General features: G+C 47.7%; 1 protein-coding gene across 1 annotated transcript in view; it reads right to left on the bottom strand.

Annotated features, from left to right (window-relative positions):
* Nucleotides 1–15,010, bottom strand: part of LOC146789978 (tektin-5-like) — an 881,871-nt gene that overhangs the window by 185,143 nt on the left and 681,718 nt on the right. The window lies entirely within an intron of this gene.

The raw sequence follows: 15,010 nt of genomic DNA, 5'->3' as shown, positions 1-15,010 counted from the left end.
TGACCCTGTGCCTCATGGGAACAGTCCAGCCCCAACTACCAAGTCAGGTCTTCCCTGAATCGGAAACAAGCATCCTGGGACCAGTTTCTGGGTAACACCCTTCATCAGCCAGGCTAGCTTAAATCCAGTGGCAAAGTGAGCAAGGGACCCACTTCTGGGCATACCCTGCCAACTTAGAGCGAACAAAGCAAACACAAGGAGATGGTGGACGGAGTGCTGAAACTTTTCAGACACTCACCCCCAGTCACAGATCTGGGTTGAATCCATCATCATTCGTTAGCTCACTTCGCCACCTCAGTTCAGACCCAGCTATATGCAAATCAGTATTGACCCTGTGCCTCATGGGAACAGTCCAGTCCTAACTACCACGTCAGGTCTTCCCTGAATCGGAAACAAGCATCCTGGGACCGGTTTCTGGGTAACACCCTTCATCAGCCAGGCTAGCTTAAATCCAGTGGCAAAGTGAGCAAGGGACCCATGTCTGGTCATAGCCTGCCAACTTAGGGCGAACAAAGCAAACACAAGGAGATGGTGGACGGAGCGCTGAAACTGGGGTGTCATGGTGAGCAAAAGAACGATGGATTTAACCCAGATCTCTTGACTGGGGGTGAATGTATGAATTATTCAGCATTAGGTCCATCATTTGTTTTCGTAGTGATTTTACAAAGCATCTTTAGATGTGTAAAAATTCACAAGGAAAAACAGCTGCAGAGGGAAGTGTCGGAAAACACAGCGATGCGTCGGTTCCTGAGTCCCTGGGGAGGCAATAAATCAGTTCTGCTACACGCAGGCGAAGTGTTGACTCGTAAGAGGAAGCGAGGCGTCAAAACCCAAGATGGTTCTGGTCTGTAGGTGATGCGGTGAAAACTTTGCGCACAGGTACGATGTGTGGAAATCCAGACGCATTGGAGGTCGATGCGTCGGTGGCAAACAGGTGCTGTGTTGATTTCTTCAGCCACAATCCAACAATGTGTCGATTCTTTCAGCCTCACAGCAGGGCCTGCATCCGAGTCAGTGTGGTGGTCTCGGAGTTCAGAGACACGGTGCGCTGAACTTGGGCTGCGGCGTTTTTTTGGGCCACGGTTATGTGCGATGTCGAATTTTGTGTCCGCACAGCGGGGATGCGTTGAAACTTCTTCCGCACAACGGTGCGGTGTCGTAAAACCAGAAGATGGAAGGGCTATGTGTCGATTTTGTATTGTATTGTATTAATTCTTGTATAGCGCTACTGTGACCCTACGGGTATCCTGGCGCTCTGATATAGCACAGCTATTACCGGTTCGAGATGATAAACACACGGGGGATTAGGCTTTCGGAAATAGCCAGGTTTTAAGGCTCTTTCTGAAGTCGGTTAATGAGTCAAGTTGTCTAATCTTCTGTGGTAGCTCATTCCACAGCAAGGCTCCTGCCACGCTGAAAGCCCGCCCGCCCATCCTAGACCGTTTGAATCTAGGAACTACCAACAGGTTAGCGCTGGAAGAGCGAAGCTGTCTCTGTGGGAGGTACCAGGTGAATTTTTCCTGGAGGGGTATTGGGCCCATCCCATGTGTTGCTCTATATACCAAACAGAGGGATTTAAATTGGACCCGTTCTTTGATTGGCAGCCAGTGAAGCTCTCTCAGAGCCTGAGTAGAGGATGAAGCACGTCTACGGTTTAACACTAATTTGGCTGCAGCTGATTGGACTCTTTGCAGCCCCTGGATGATATATTGAGGGGCCCCCAGATACAGGGAGTTACAGTAGTCCATCCTACTTAACACTGTGCTGCTCACGACCAGGGAGCGCATCTCATTCGGTAGAATCGGTAAGATCTGGCGCAACAAGCGCAGTAGCCCAAAACACACACTGGCTGTCTTGCCTGCCTGAGATTCCATTTGGAGGTTGTTATCTATAAGGACCCCCAGGTTGCGTATTGTCTTAGTCGGGGTCAACGAATCTTCCTCTGGGGCAAGCCTGAATTCGACCGGGGATAGTAGAGGTACTCTTGCTGGTGAGTAGTACAGTATCTCAGTCTTTCCTCCATTGAACTGTAGAGAGTTACGCTGCAGCCAGTCTGTGGTCAGCCGCATGCACTCATGGAATCGTTCCGTGGGGACAGCATGTTTACCCTCCATGGAGAATACCAATTGCGTGTCATCAGCATAGTTGACCAATTCAACCCCGAATGCTTTGATAATAGAGAAGAGTGGTTGTAAGTAAATGTTAAAAAGAATGGGGCTGATACTGGAGCCCTGCGGTACTCCATGGGCTATAGAAAAAGTCCTAGATGTAAATGGTCCCAAGGTTACCATCTGCTGTCTCCCTGTCAGATAGGAACGGAACCACTGCAGTGCCCGTCCCTTTATCCCGATGCCCTCCAGTCTCCTGAGCAAAATTGGATGACTCACTGTGTCGAATGCGGCCGACATATCCAGGAGCACCAAAACCGCTGTGCTCCCGTTGTCCGCCCGCATCCGTAGATTATCCATCATAGTTGTCAGGGCTGACTCTGTCCCATGTCCGGGTCGGAAACCGAACTGATCCCTATCCAACAAGTTATGCTCTTCCAAGTAATCTGAAAGCGATCTGCTCACAACCCTTTCCAAAATTTTAATTGGGAAGGGAAGGAGGGAGATTGGCCGAAAGTTGGCCGGGTTATTCGGGTCCAAAGAGGGCTTCTTGATCAGAGGTGACACCACCGCCTTCTTCCAACCCTTTGGGACTGTACCTTCTTCCAGAGAGTGGTTACATATCTGTCGTAACCAAGGGAAGGTCAGGCGGCCATATGATCTCCACACCTTCTGGGGCAAGGGGTCGAGTGGTGAGCCCGAAGATATGCTTTGCACCGTAGAATTGAAGACAAGGTCTGAAAGGGTAGGAAACCTATCCAAGGTGCATTGCTGACCCGGGACCCCTTCAGTTACCTCTAACCCATCCTGGGTAGCAGTTTCGTTGTCCTTGAAGGAGCCCACGATCTTTGCCACTTTTTCCTCAAAGTGGGTGGCGATCTCGTCGCATAACTTCTGTGAAGCCTCCACTTTGTTTTCTAGGCAAGTTGGAGCTGAGAGGTCTCTAACAATCTTAAAGAGTTCTCTGGTTCCATTTGTTGCTTGTACAATAGTTTTGGCGTAGAAAGTGGCTTTACTTTCTAGAATAAGCGTCTTGTACTTAGTCTGTGCCGTCTTTAGCACTAACTTATCCTCCTCCAAGTACCCCTTCCTCCATTTCCTTTCTGCCTGCTTGCACCGGAGGCGTAGCTGTTTCAATTCCTCATTGTACCAGGGCGCAGAAGTTTTATTTCTGGTTTTTATATTCTTCAGAGGGATTAATTGATCCAGGGCATCCGTAATGAACTCCTGATAAATAGCATAGTTTTCCTCCACTGTGCTAGATGCACGGAAGGGGTTCCCTATAGGAGGTATCAGGAGGGCACCGGTCCTGGCCAACTGAGCCCAATTTCTACCTCTTCGAGAAGTCGCAGAGGTTTTAACTTGGTCCCGTCGGCCAGCTAGCAGCATTTTAAAATGAATTAGGTAATGATCTGTCCAGTTTTGAGGAACAATGTTTAGTATTTCAGCTTTCAGCTCATTTGCAAACAGGAGATCGAGAATGTGCCCTCCCTGATGGGTCGGGGAGGTAACTAATTGTTGGAGATTAAAGTTGGTGCAAGTACATTTCAAATCTCTCAAATAGCTACCCATATTTGCATTCTCCCACAAGTTGAAGTCGCCCAGAATGATTAGATTAGAGTGAGTTAGGGATAGGTTGGTAATGGTATCCAAGAAGGACTGATACATAGTGGTACTCCCTGGAGGACGATAGCAAATCAAACCTGAAAAGAGATTACCCTTGGCTTCCTGCAGCGAGAATCCCATCAGTTCAATGCCGTCTACCTCGTCCACCTGTAGAAGGGTGAATTTAAGTTCTTCCCTAAATATCACCCCCACCCCTCCCCCTCTGCCTCCTTTCCTTGGGTTATGTAAGATTTTGAAGCCTTCGGGGCAGGCGAGGCCTATCTCTACTATCGATTCTGCCCTGATCCATGTTTCCGTGAGGAACAGGGCATCAAGCTTCATATTGTCAATCAGCAGAGCAATTTCCGTGTGGTGTTTTACCAATGACCTACAATTAATCAGCCCGCAGATTAGGCTACTGGGCGTTGTAGTGCCCCTTTTACCCACAGTGGGACCAATGTGTGCAGGCTCAGGTTCAACAGTGGTACCTAAACTGTTGCCTATATCCAAAAGCTGTTCTCTGGTAAAAATGCGACGTACCTCGCTGGGTAATCGGGCAGCATGTACCTCACCGAGCACATCCGGAGCGCGGACGGGCGCAGACGGGCTTGCCTCTGGCGCGCCTACGGCGCGCCCGCTGCGCGCGCCCTCTCCGCGCTTGCATTTCCTGCCTAAAATAGGCGTCCGTCGTATTCCTGAGCACTAGAGTGCTCACCAATATGGCGCCTGAAATGTGTCTCTGCTGCCCCCCAAGATGGCGCTCAAAGAGGCAAGGAAAGGAGAGAGCCCTGCTCAAACGGCAAGGTGATCGACTCGATTTAGGTGCGGGTATGCGGAAATGTGAAGGTAAAATTAGAACAGTTTAAAAAGCGTTTTTAAAATATGTTACTAGCTTTAAAATATAGCACCCACAGGCGATAAAAGACCCTTGGTCAGTAACTAGCAGCAACAAAATCCCACTGAAAACCTCCCGTATCCTCTCAGCTCGGCATAAAAGCGCTGTATCAGATTAGTGCCGGCGCGCTTGCATTTCCTGCCTAAAATAGGCGTCCGTCGTATTCCTGAGCACTAGAGTGCTCACCAATATGGCGCCTGAAATGTGTCTCTGCTGCCCCCCAAGATGGCGCTCAAAGAGGCAAGGAAAGGAGAGAGCCCTGCTCAAACGGCAAGGTGATCGACTCGATTTAGGTGCGGGTATGCGGAAATGTGAAGGTAAAATTAGAACAGTTTAAAAAGCGTTTTTAAAATATGTTACAAGCTTTAAAATATAGCACCCACAGGCGATAAAAGACCCTTGGTCAGTAACTAGCAGCAACAAAATCCCACTGAAGCCCTCCCGTATCCTCTCAGCTCGGCATAAAAGCGCTGTATCAGATTTTCAAGTTATTTGTAGCTTTTTACGGAAGGGTCCACCTCCAAGGGTCCTAAACTTGAATTGGCATCTCATGACAGGTCAGAACCCCAGCAGGGGAGTTCAGGAATACTGTAGGTCAGTGATACTCAAAGTATGGCCCGGGGGCCGTCTGCGGCCCTCTTGACCTTTACAATCGCCCCCCTGGTGAACAGCAGCACTAGCTGCTGATCACTAATAGACAGAATTTTTTTTATATAATCGGACAAGCATTTATGAAACTGCATATAAATGCTTGCCCGTTTATTTAATAGGTTTATCGACATCCTTAAACAATCCCTGGCCTACCCAGACCCCTTGCAGCCACACCGCTGGCATCGGTGCGGCCCTCTGTCACACCACAGACCATACTTTGTGGCCCCTCGACCAATGTTTATGAGTACCCATGCTGTAGGTGAAGTCTTTGATTGCCCTGAGCTTTAACAGGGGGCAAGCACACAAAAGCCCTTGGAGAGACTTCTCTTGCAGGATACACAGCAAAGTCCAGTCCTTTTACTCTCCAAAGCGGAAGCAGCAAATACAAGCCGACCCATCAAAGCAACACACAGCAAAGGGGCAGTACTCCTCCTTACAGCTCTTCTCCTTGGCAGTCTCCTCTTCATCCAGAAGTGTTCTATATTCTGGGGTTTTAGGTCCAATACCTATACCCTTTTTGGCCTTTGAAGTAGGCATACTTCAAAGAAAAGTATTTGTGGTTCACAAGTTTCTGCCTTGCCATGCCTTGCTACAGACACACTTCAGTGGGGTGGAGACAGCATTGTGAGAGGAAAGGCACAACCCTATTCGGTTGTCAGTGACAACTCCTCCCACCACTCTAGCTCAGGAAGACTCATCGGCCTGGTGATGGGCCATAAGGATATGCAGGGCACACCTCAGCTACTTTTTGGTGACTGTCTAGAGTGAATTCACCAACAGGCCCCTATCAGTCTAAACCAGACGTTGATTCCACAGACAGGCAGAGGCACAGGATAGTTAAACAAGAAAATGCCCACTTTCTAAAAGTGGCATTTTCAAACACACTTTGAAAAACGACTTCTCTATAAAATGTATTTTTTAAATTAAGTTCAGGGAGCCCACACTTCAAATCTCTATCTCCTCCCAATTGAAAGTTACACTTGTAAAATGTTACAAGGCAGCTCCACTGATAACCTATTGGAGAGAAAGGTCTTGCAATAGTGAAAAACAAAATTGGCATTACTTCACTACCGGGACATGTAAACTACACCAGTACATGTCTTACCTTTTATATACACTGCACCCTACCTATGGGGGTACCTTGGGCCTAACTTAAGCATGCCTTACATGTAGAAAAAGGGAAGGTTAGGGTTTGGCGAGTGGGTGCACTTGCCAGGCCGACATGGCAGTTTAAAACTGCACTCACAGACACAGCATAGGCAGGCCTGAGACAAGTTTACAGGGCTACTGATGTGAGTGGCACAATCAGTGCTGCAGATCTACTAGTAGCATTTTATTTATAGGCCCTGGGCACATACAGTAACTACTAGTAAATCAAATATGCCAATCATGGGTAACCAATCAGAATCATATTTTACACAGGGAGCAATTGCACTTTATCACTGACCAGCAGTAGCAAAGTGCCAAGAGAACATAAACTAGCAAAAATAAGCCTAGCACACCATCAAAAATACAGGAGCGAGAGGCAAAAAGGCAGGGGAAACCACGCCAAGGATGCCAGGTCTAACAATGAGGCCCACCTATTTGCATTGTTTTATGTTACTTGCCAAAAACTGCTTCCATGTGATAAAATACTGTATTGGACGGAGACCTCTACTTTGAAGAAATGCTACTATCAGCAAGCCACACATTTATATGGGCCACAAAGCTATCTCAAGACATGCCTGAAGGAAAGTGCTCTTAGTATACATTAACTTTATTTCTACTAGAGTTTACTAATGAAAACAACAGATAATGAATTAGCATGCAATAGATATAAACTTTATTCTCAAACTGTGCCACTTGCATATTTCGCTCTCTTAACTAAGGCAATTCTATAGACCAGTGCAAAAGTCCCTTTTTGTTGAGTACAGTATGTAATTTATACTGGTGTTAATGGTGCAGGAGCAAATACATTAACCCTAACACCAGGAGGGTAAGTGGGTCCAGACTTTAATCCCTCTTCGGCTGCTGAGTGTAGCACACTACCAAACAGGTAGGTGTAGGTTTCAAAGGGATTTTGCAACCACCTCCATATAATACATGCCTATTTGTAATAATATAATAGCATTCTATCTCATTCACAATTCTATTCTGTACAGGAAAGAACCAAAAAACTACATCAAAAGATAGTAAAACTACATTTTAATATTTGTTTCATTGGAGCAGCCTGTCAGGGGGTTGTAGACCATCCTCCTAACTAGATGGCCTGGAGACTTCAAACTAAATGTTGTTTTCAAGTTTTCTATTGAGACTTCTCTAAAAAGTTTACAATTTTCTTCTACCTGCTTTGTACATAGACATGCCAATGAGTTACATGGGTCTTCATAAGTATATATTCCCTTCAGTCTAGACAAGTATGTAGACCAAACAAGTATCAGCCTGCATATAAACTGCAGTTCAGATGCTCAATAATGAGTTAGAAAGTGCTGTGTATATCAGTGTATGGTCACCTGAGAACATCGCAATAGAACTAAGGTACAGATGTACGAAGTCATTTTGTGGTGGCAGAGGGCCAGATTCTCAGAACTGGTCCATGTGCGACCCCTATAAGACCTTTTCTTATGTATAACACTAAATTACGATTCAGTAACATGTAACCAAATTGCAATTTGGGTTTGGACCAAATACCAATTGGGTATTTGGAAGGCGCTTGTTAGGGCGTCCCTTCCAAATACTGAATAGAAGTGGTACGTATTCATATTTTGCATCCAAATTTCCGTTGCAAAACAATAGCTTTTACCATCTACTCAAAGGAGGTGGAAAGCCATTGGCAAAGGAGAAGGGAACCCCATGAGGCATGTTCCCCTTTGTGATTGTTGAAAAAAACATTTATGAACAGTAAGAAGCAGTTCCATTGACCACTGCTTACTCTTAAAAAATAAAAAATATACACATTTCATTTTCTTTTTTCAAACACAACTGGCTTTTCTTCAAGGAACGTTTTCTTATAATATAGTTCAACCCAAACAGGTCTACTTATGTTAAAAAATCCTTCTTAACTTTTATAAAGTTGCTAAACTTTTCCTTGAAATAACCAACAAGAAACCATTATGTTCTTGTTACTTTTAATTAGACAACTAGAGCAACACCTGACACATATTTAGAAAGTGAATTCTGATGTGTGACCACATTTGATTTTTTTTTGAAGAGTGTATGTTAGAGGAAAGGACTAAATCATCTCACCCACTAATTTACCACTTCCCACACACCTCAGAATACATATTTTGAGTGAGGTCCTGCTTTAATATTTTTGGACTATTTATGTATGTGCTCACTGCTTTACCCAGTAACCCTATTCTATTACTGGTAAACCCTCTGACCATATCCTTCAACTTCTCTCTATATTTTCCTTGACCCATTCCTTGCTCATTGCTGTGCTCCACACTGTAGCATCTGTTCCCAGCAGTGTTCTTCTTCCTTTACCCTGTTCGCTGCTGTACTCCCCACTTGGACCACAGCTGCCTGCTCTATACCTGAAAGTGATCTGTGCTACCTGCTTAGTCTCTGCACCTTTACCCACTGTCAATTACAATTCAATGAGTCTTCAAGGTGTCATTCCCACATTTATATTTCTATGGCCTCTACTTTTCACCTGTTTCTTAGAAATCTTTCACCTCAGAGTTCGATCTGACTCATTGATGTCTCTAAAGGTCTTTCTGACCTGTGCTTTAGAGTTTTTTTTGGATATTTATTTATTTGTTTTCCTGATAATTACAAAATCATTTCATCAATTTTCAGGCAAAAGAACACATCTCATATTGGATCAGGTTAACATTAAAAAAATAATCCAATTCATTACATAGTCAATTACTGGTTCGATTAGCGGCATCTGTAAAATACCTCCATGTCTGTAGGAATTATTTTCTTTGATACACCCTTTGGTGCCTATAGATTTCTTTTACATATAACTTATGTAGCTTAGGAAGCCATGTTTGTAATTTCGCATAATCAAATGTTTATTATTAGTTTATATATTATTATTGCTTGTTAGTGAAGAGGTGGCTACTAGAGTAGCTATGAACCACCAGCCACAGGCGTCTCTGGAGTTTACCTTTAGATTTCTAGAACTTCCTAAACACATTGATCAAGCATTAGGTATTATGTTGATTCTGGGCGAGTTTTTAACAAAAGATATAACCTCACACCAAAATTCCTTTAACCTAGAACAGTTCTAACTCACATGAACCCATGTCCCCTCTTCTGACAAGGTGGCGCCCATGGGCATAACCGGGCGTAGAGGATGCTCGCTGGGCGGTAAGCCCCGGGGAGGGGGGGGTCAGAAGAACCGTGTGGCCGGAGATCAGGAGCAAAGCAGCGGCCCATGGTGCCTACCTCTCCCTAGGATCTAGACACTTCCAGCAGCAATGGGATGCCAGCACGCAGGAGCAGCACCTGTGACACCACAGCCCATCACCGACACCACCCGTGCGGATCAGGATCAGAGGCTGCTGGTAAACTAGACTCTGTGCCGCAGGTGGTAGAGAATCTGGGTACCTCCCTGGACCAAGCACACACTTCTCTGGAGGAACCCATTGATAACATTACAGTGCACTTCACCCTACTGAATGCAGATCACTGCAAGCTAGTAGGCAAGGTGCGCTACATGGAGCAAGAGTTGACAAAGGTCTGTCCTGTGATCGAGGCTGTGGCGGCCGAAGTGCAAGATCTGCAAGCGTGGGTATAGATACTGGAACGGCAAGCAGCGGATGCCAAAGGCTGCTCAAGATGGAATAATGTCCGAGTGGTGGGGTTACCTGAGAGGACGGAGGGGGCTGACGCTGTGGCACATACCGAACAACAGCTATGAAACTTACTGCCACCCAGAAGTGCTCTCAACCTTATTAAATGAGCTGGCCCATAGAGTGCCCACCACCGCGAAAAAGGCTGCAACCTTTCCTCTTCTGCCTATTGAACTATAGGGGCCGCGACACAGTCCTTAGAGAAGTCCTCAGTCTGTGTGAGGTGAAGGTGGGGAATGCCACGGTGCTCTTTTTCCCAGACTATGCTATGGGAGTGCAGAGTCAGAGGGGGTCCTTTCTAGTGGTCAAGCGGCAACTGCGAGGATTAGACATTCAATACTCCCTTCTCTTTACGGCCCATCTACGAATAATCTCAGAAGGCACCACCCATTTCTTCGATACACCGGGAGAGGTTTGGACTTGGCTGGAGTCCACCGGGTGCCACAGCCCAGAGTGAGGAGTGAGAATGGCACCAGTCGTAGAAGGGAATACAGTGGACGCCTGTTCCCACCGCCGTGGGCAGTCCCTATCCTGGAGCAGGTGATACAAGAACAGTGATAGGCTCTACTAGCAGCTGAGACGATATGCCATCATGGCAACAGCCAGGACCAGGATCCCTCGTCCGTACACTCCCTCAGTGAAGATGGGCCGTCGGCGATGTGGCCATCTGGCAAAGAAACAAGGAGACCTACACGCGTCATGCCACAAACAGCAGACAAATCGTTCCAACTGAAGGCGAGATATGAAATCCACAGGCTGCAACTTAATGCACTGTGCATATTGAAGAGACACTGGAGATATGTGGGGGGAGGGCACTGCCGCCTGAACACCATTGTGTTAGGCTGGCCTGGTATATGATGTCTACTAATGTAAGTGGGCACCTTGCACTAGTCCAGACAACCCTTATGGTGATTTAAGAGGTCTTAAACAACCTTAAAAAGCTTCCTAAGTGGTAGCTGTGGAGAGCAGCCTTCAGGCTTAGTCCAAGAGTGTAAAGCAGCTTGTTTTACCAGAATGCAATCATATAGTATAGATTAAGTGAAAAGAACCACACCAAGTATTTATAAAAATATGTATTTATAATATAATACTCTCTAGAATGTTCAATTACCTCCAACATGGAGATAAACACAATGCACACAATACTTTAGCAAAGAAACACAGTAAATAGCACGAAATACACAGTGGGCCCAAGGGGGGGACAAAACCATATACTAAAAAAGTGGTATAAGAACCACGACTCGAAGCATGACACTGTCAAGAGGTCGTAAAATTGCTGGGGACCCACAGAACCACCCAAGGTAAGCAGATAGGGACCCCACAGAGAGTGTGTGCAGTGTAGGAACACTCCTGCGTGCTCCGTACAAGTCTATGTGCAAGTCGTGGTTGGATTGTTAAAGATTAAGCACCCTTCCCAGTGGACCCTGAGGAAACCCCGTGGAAGACAAAAGGTTAAAGAGCCACCCCACCCATGGATATCCTAGTACCCATGTTACCTACACCAGGGAAGCCGGGTGCATACATATGAAGTGGTGTCAGAAACCGCAGTCAAATCCAATGGAGGACTTAACAAAAGTGCTGCTGCTGGAAGAGGAGAAAGTGTCTGTGGGAATTAAAATGTGGATTCTTGAAGAGGAGTACCTGGAAGCAGAGGGGACAGAGTCTATGTCACTCAGGGTTGACCAGGAGACTTGGAAGACGAATACCATCCGAAGTTGGGTGCTTCAAGATGGATGATGAGGACCTTGACTCTGCAGCTGTGAGGACCAGGCGACGCTGAGGAAGACCAGGACCCGGATACGAGCTGTCCCACGAAGGATGTCGAGTGCTGAGGGGTCGGTGGTGTCATGTTACGGCGCTTGCCGTCCCCCTCCACGAAGACGCACACACAGAGACGACCCGAAATACTCACTTCCGGGCGGAAGTCGAGTACCGGTCTAGTCATCCACAGGAGCACTAGGGTCAAGGAAGCGCTTCCGGGGGAAACGCTTATACGCCGCGTTTCCCGCCGGCTCGGCGCTTCGTATTCTTTGGAGTTCCGAGCAGCGAGGAGCGAGAGTGACCGTCCTGAAGCCGAACGGAAAAGAACGCCGTCCCTATCCAGTGGAATCTGTTTCTACCTTCGTCCACGCTTCGGAACCAGTCCTGGCTTCTCAGGTTTTTCCTAACCCTTGCCCCCTAGCCTTCTCGGGCTGTTGAAGGTTTCTCCTGTTCTTGTGCCTGTGGGGGAGTGGAGCCTACCATTGCTGATTTTGCCTTTTATGATTTTGCACAGTTTATTTGCCTCAACGCGCATAGCGCCATTGCAGATTTCCATTGCTGATTTTGCCTCGATGATTTTGCCACTGTTGGTTTTGCCTAAACGCGCATTGCGCCATTTCTGATTTCCATTGCTGATTTTGCCTGGATGATTTTGCCACAGTCTGTTTTTGCCTAAAACGCGCTTAGCGCTATTTCTGTTCTCCATTGCTGATTTTGCCTTTGATGATTTTACCCATTAGTATGTGCTGAATACTATAGATGAGTTACTTTCTCGCTGTGGCGCCTTGCTGTTTGTTTTCTCTACTCGGAAGCAGGGGTTAAACATTGATTGCCGCTTCCAGGGTTGTTACAGGAAACTAGCTTGATTTCCACTGACCACGGTGTGAGAGCACCGACATTTGCTTACTGCATAGCCTGTCCTTGGCCTTTCACCTACGCTACGGCCGTGTAGCGACCGGCGTTCCCGCAGTAGGGTGAGTTCCTTGAGTCTGGGACAGGACATAGCTCTGTGTGTGCTTCCATTGTGGTTGTGGGTTCTTCACTGACCATAGTCTTCCTCTATCACAGGTCATTCCGAGATACCCTGCACCCCTACCCACCGCTTTCATTCAGGCTCCTTTCCCTGCGTCCATCTCATCCCTGCTGGGTTCTACGGTCCACGAGGGTGCGGGGACGGGCGCTCCTGTCGTCTCTGCGGAATCGCTGCACAAGCAGAGGTAAGTCTTGTGGAGCAAATTGACAGAATACGAAGCCCACGTTTACCATTCTGCCCAGACGACATGGGCGACCCAGAGGTCACCTTGCAAGACATTGCCTCCATGCTAACCGCAATACAGGCAGAAAACCTCAGCTTACGTCACGACATGACTACCCTACAGGGCCAGATGTCATCTGGGGTCACCAACCCTTGGGGGTCCGCCCCGAGCCACCGGAGCATACAGGAAGGGATATTACGACAGCCAACATTTACGTTTGGGGGGTCCTCTGCCGCCAGCAACCCGACTCCTGCGGTCCAAGTTATCGCTCCTCATCCCGTACAACTGGCACCACCGGAACGGTTCTATGGCGACAGTACCAAGTATGGCATCTTTATCCATCAATGCCACTTGCATTTTATGGCCAGGAACACTGCCTTTCCTGATGATGCATCCAAAGTTGCCTACATCCTGTCGTACATGGGCGGAGACGCCGCTCAGTGGTCAATAGCCTTGGTTGAACACGACGACCCCATGCTGCACCACCTGCCGACCTTTAAGGAAGCTATGCGACGTATGTTCGCGCGGCACACCTTTGTGCAAGCCGCTGATAACGCGTTGCTCAGCCTCAAGCAAGGCAACCAGGACCTCCTGCACTACATCACCACTTTCAGTAGGCTAGTGATTGAGTCCCAGTGGCCCGAGGACAAGAAGGTGTCAGTCTTTTATCGAGGATTGCGAGACGAACTAAAAGATCTCATTTCGCAGTTCCCTGACCCACCCGAGGAAATCGGTCCCTTCATCGATCTGGTGGTGAAGATGAACTTTCGGTTGCAAGAACGAAAGTCAGATAAAGGAGGAAGCAGTGACAGTCGTCTCCTATCTATGGGGGAGAAGGAGACCCGGAAGACCCAGGAAGGGCCCGGTCCCCAGAGCGACGCACCTGAACCTATGCAAATCGGAGGCATAAGAGGTCCTTTGTCAAGTCAGGAAAGGGAACGGCGGAGGAAACAGAATCAATGTCTGTACTGTGGGAAAAGCGGACACTTCGTCAGGGAATGTCCGGTGAAGCCCACGAAGTCCCGGAGCGGGAGGCCGTTCGCGTTGCCCATCACCAAAACGGAGAAGACGGGAAACGAGACAACCCAGTAGATAAGGGGATCCGTCCTCTGGGTTTTTCGTATTGCAATGCCGCGATCCCTGCTGTAGTCGACGGTACTCACCATATAGGAATGGATGTTTCCTTGCAAAACCAGGAGGGCAGAACCTGGCAAGTGACGGCGATGTTGGACTCCGGTGCTACAGGCTGTTTCATAGACACCGCATTCTCTCGTGCCTTGGGTATAGCCACAGTGTCAAAGGCCCAACCCGAGACGGTCAAGGCGGTGGATGGAACAGACCTAACTTCCGGCCCTATTCGGCACCACACCGAGAACATGACTATGTCCTTTATCAATCACCACGCCGAAGTCATCAGCTTTGACGTCATTGATGCTCCTCAATTCAAGGTGATATTGGGGTTGCCGTGGTTGGTGAAGCACAATCCTCGCGTTGATTGGGTATCCAGAAGCATCCACTTGGACTCAGAGCATTGTTGTGATTCCTGTTATACCCAAGACCACCTCCTCGGGACTCGCTCCATACAAGCAAGATCGCTGCCCGTGCAGGGAATGGGGTTGGTTTCCCAAGCAGCCGTGCCCAAAGAATACCTGGACCTCGCCGACGTGTTCGACAAAAAGGGAGCCAACACCTTGCCGCCGCATCGCTCGTTCGATTGCCGGATAGACCTGATTCCCGGTTCCACGTTGCCCTGCAGCAGGATTTATTCTCTCACGGAGAAAGAAAACGCCCACCTACGCTCCTACTTGGACGAGTATTTGGTCAACGGCTTTATCCGTCATTCCAGGTCTCCGGTTTCCTCTCCTCTATTTTTCGTGGCCAAGAAGGAGGGCGATCTGCGGACGTGCATTGACTTTCGAGCGATGAACAACATCACCGTCAAAAACAGTTACC

This window comes from Triturus cristatus, chromosome 10 (genome assembly GCF_964204655.1).
Source record: "Triturus cristatus chromosome 10, aTriCri1.1, whole genome shotgun sequence".
In the NCBI taxonomy this organism is placed as follows: Eukaryota; Metazoa; Chordata; class Amphibia; order Caudata; family Salamandridae; genus Triturus; species Triturus cristatus.
The sequence above is the reverse complement of the archived record's forward strand: the minus strand, read 5'-3'. Positions and strand labels throughout refer to the sequence as shown.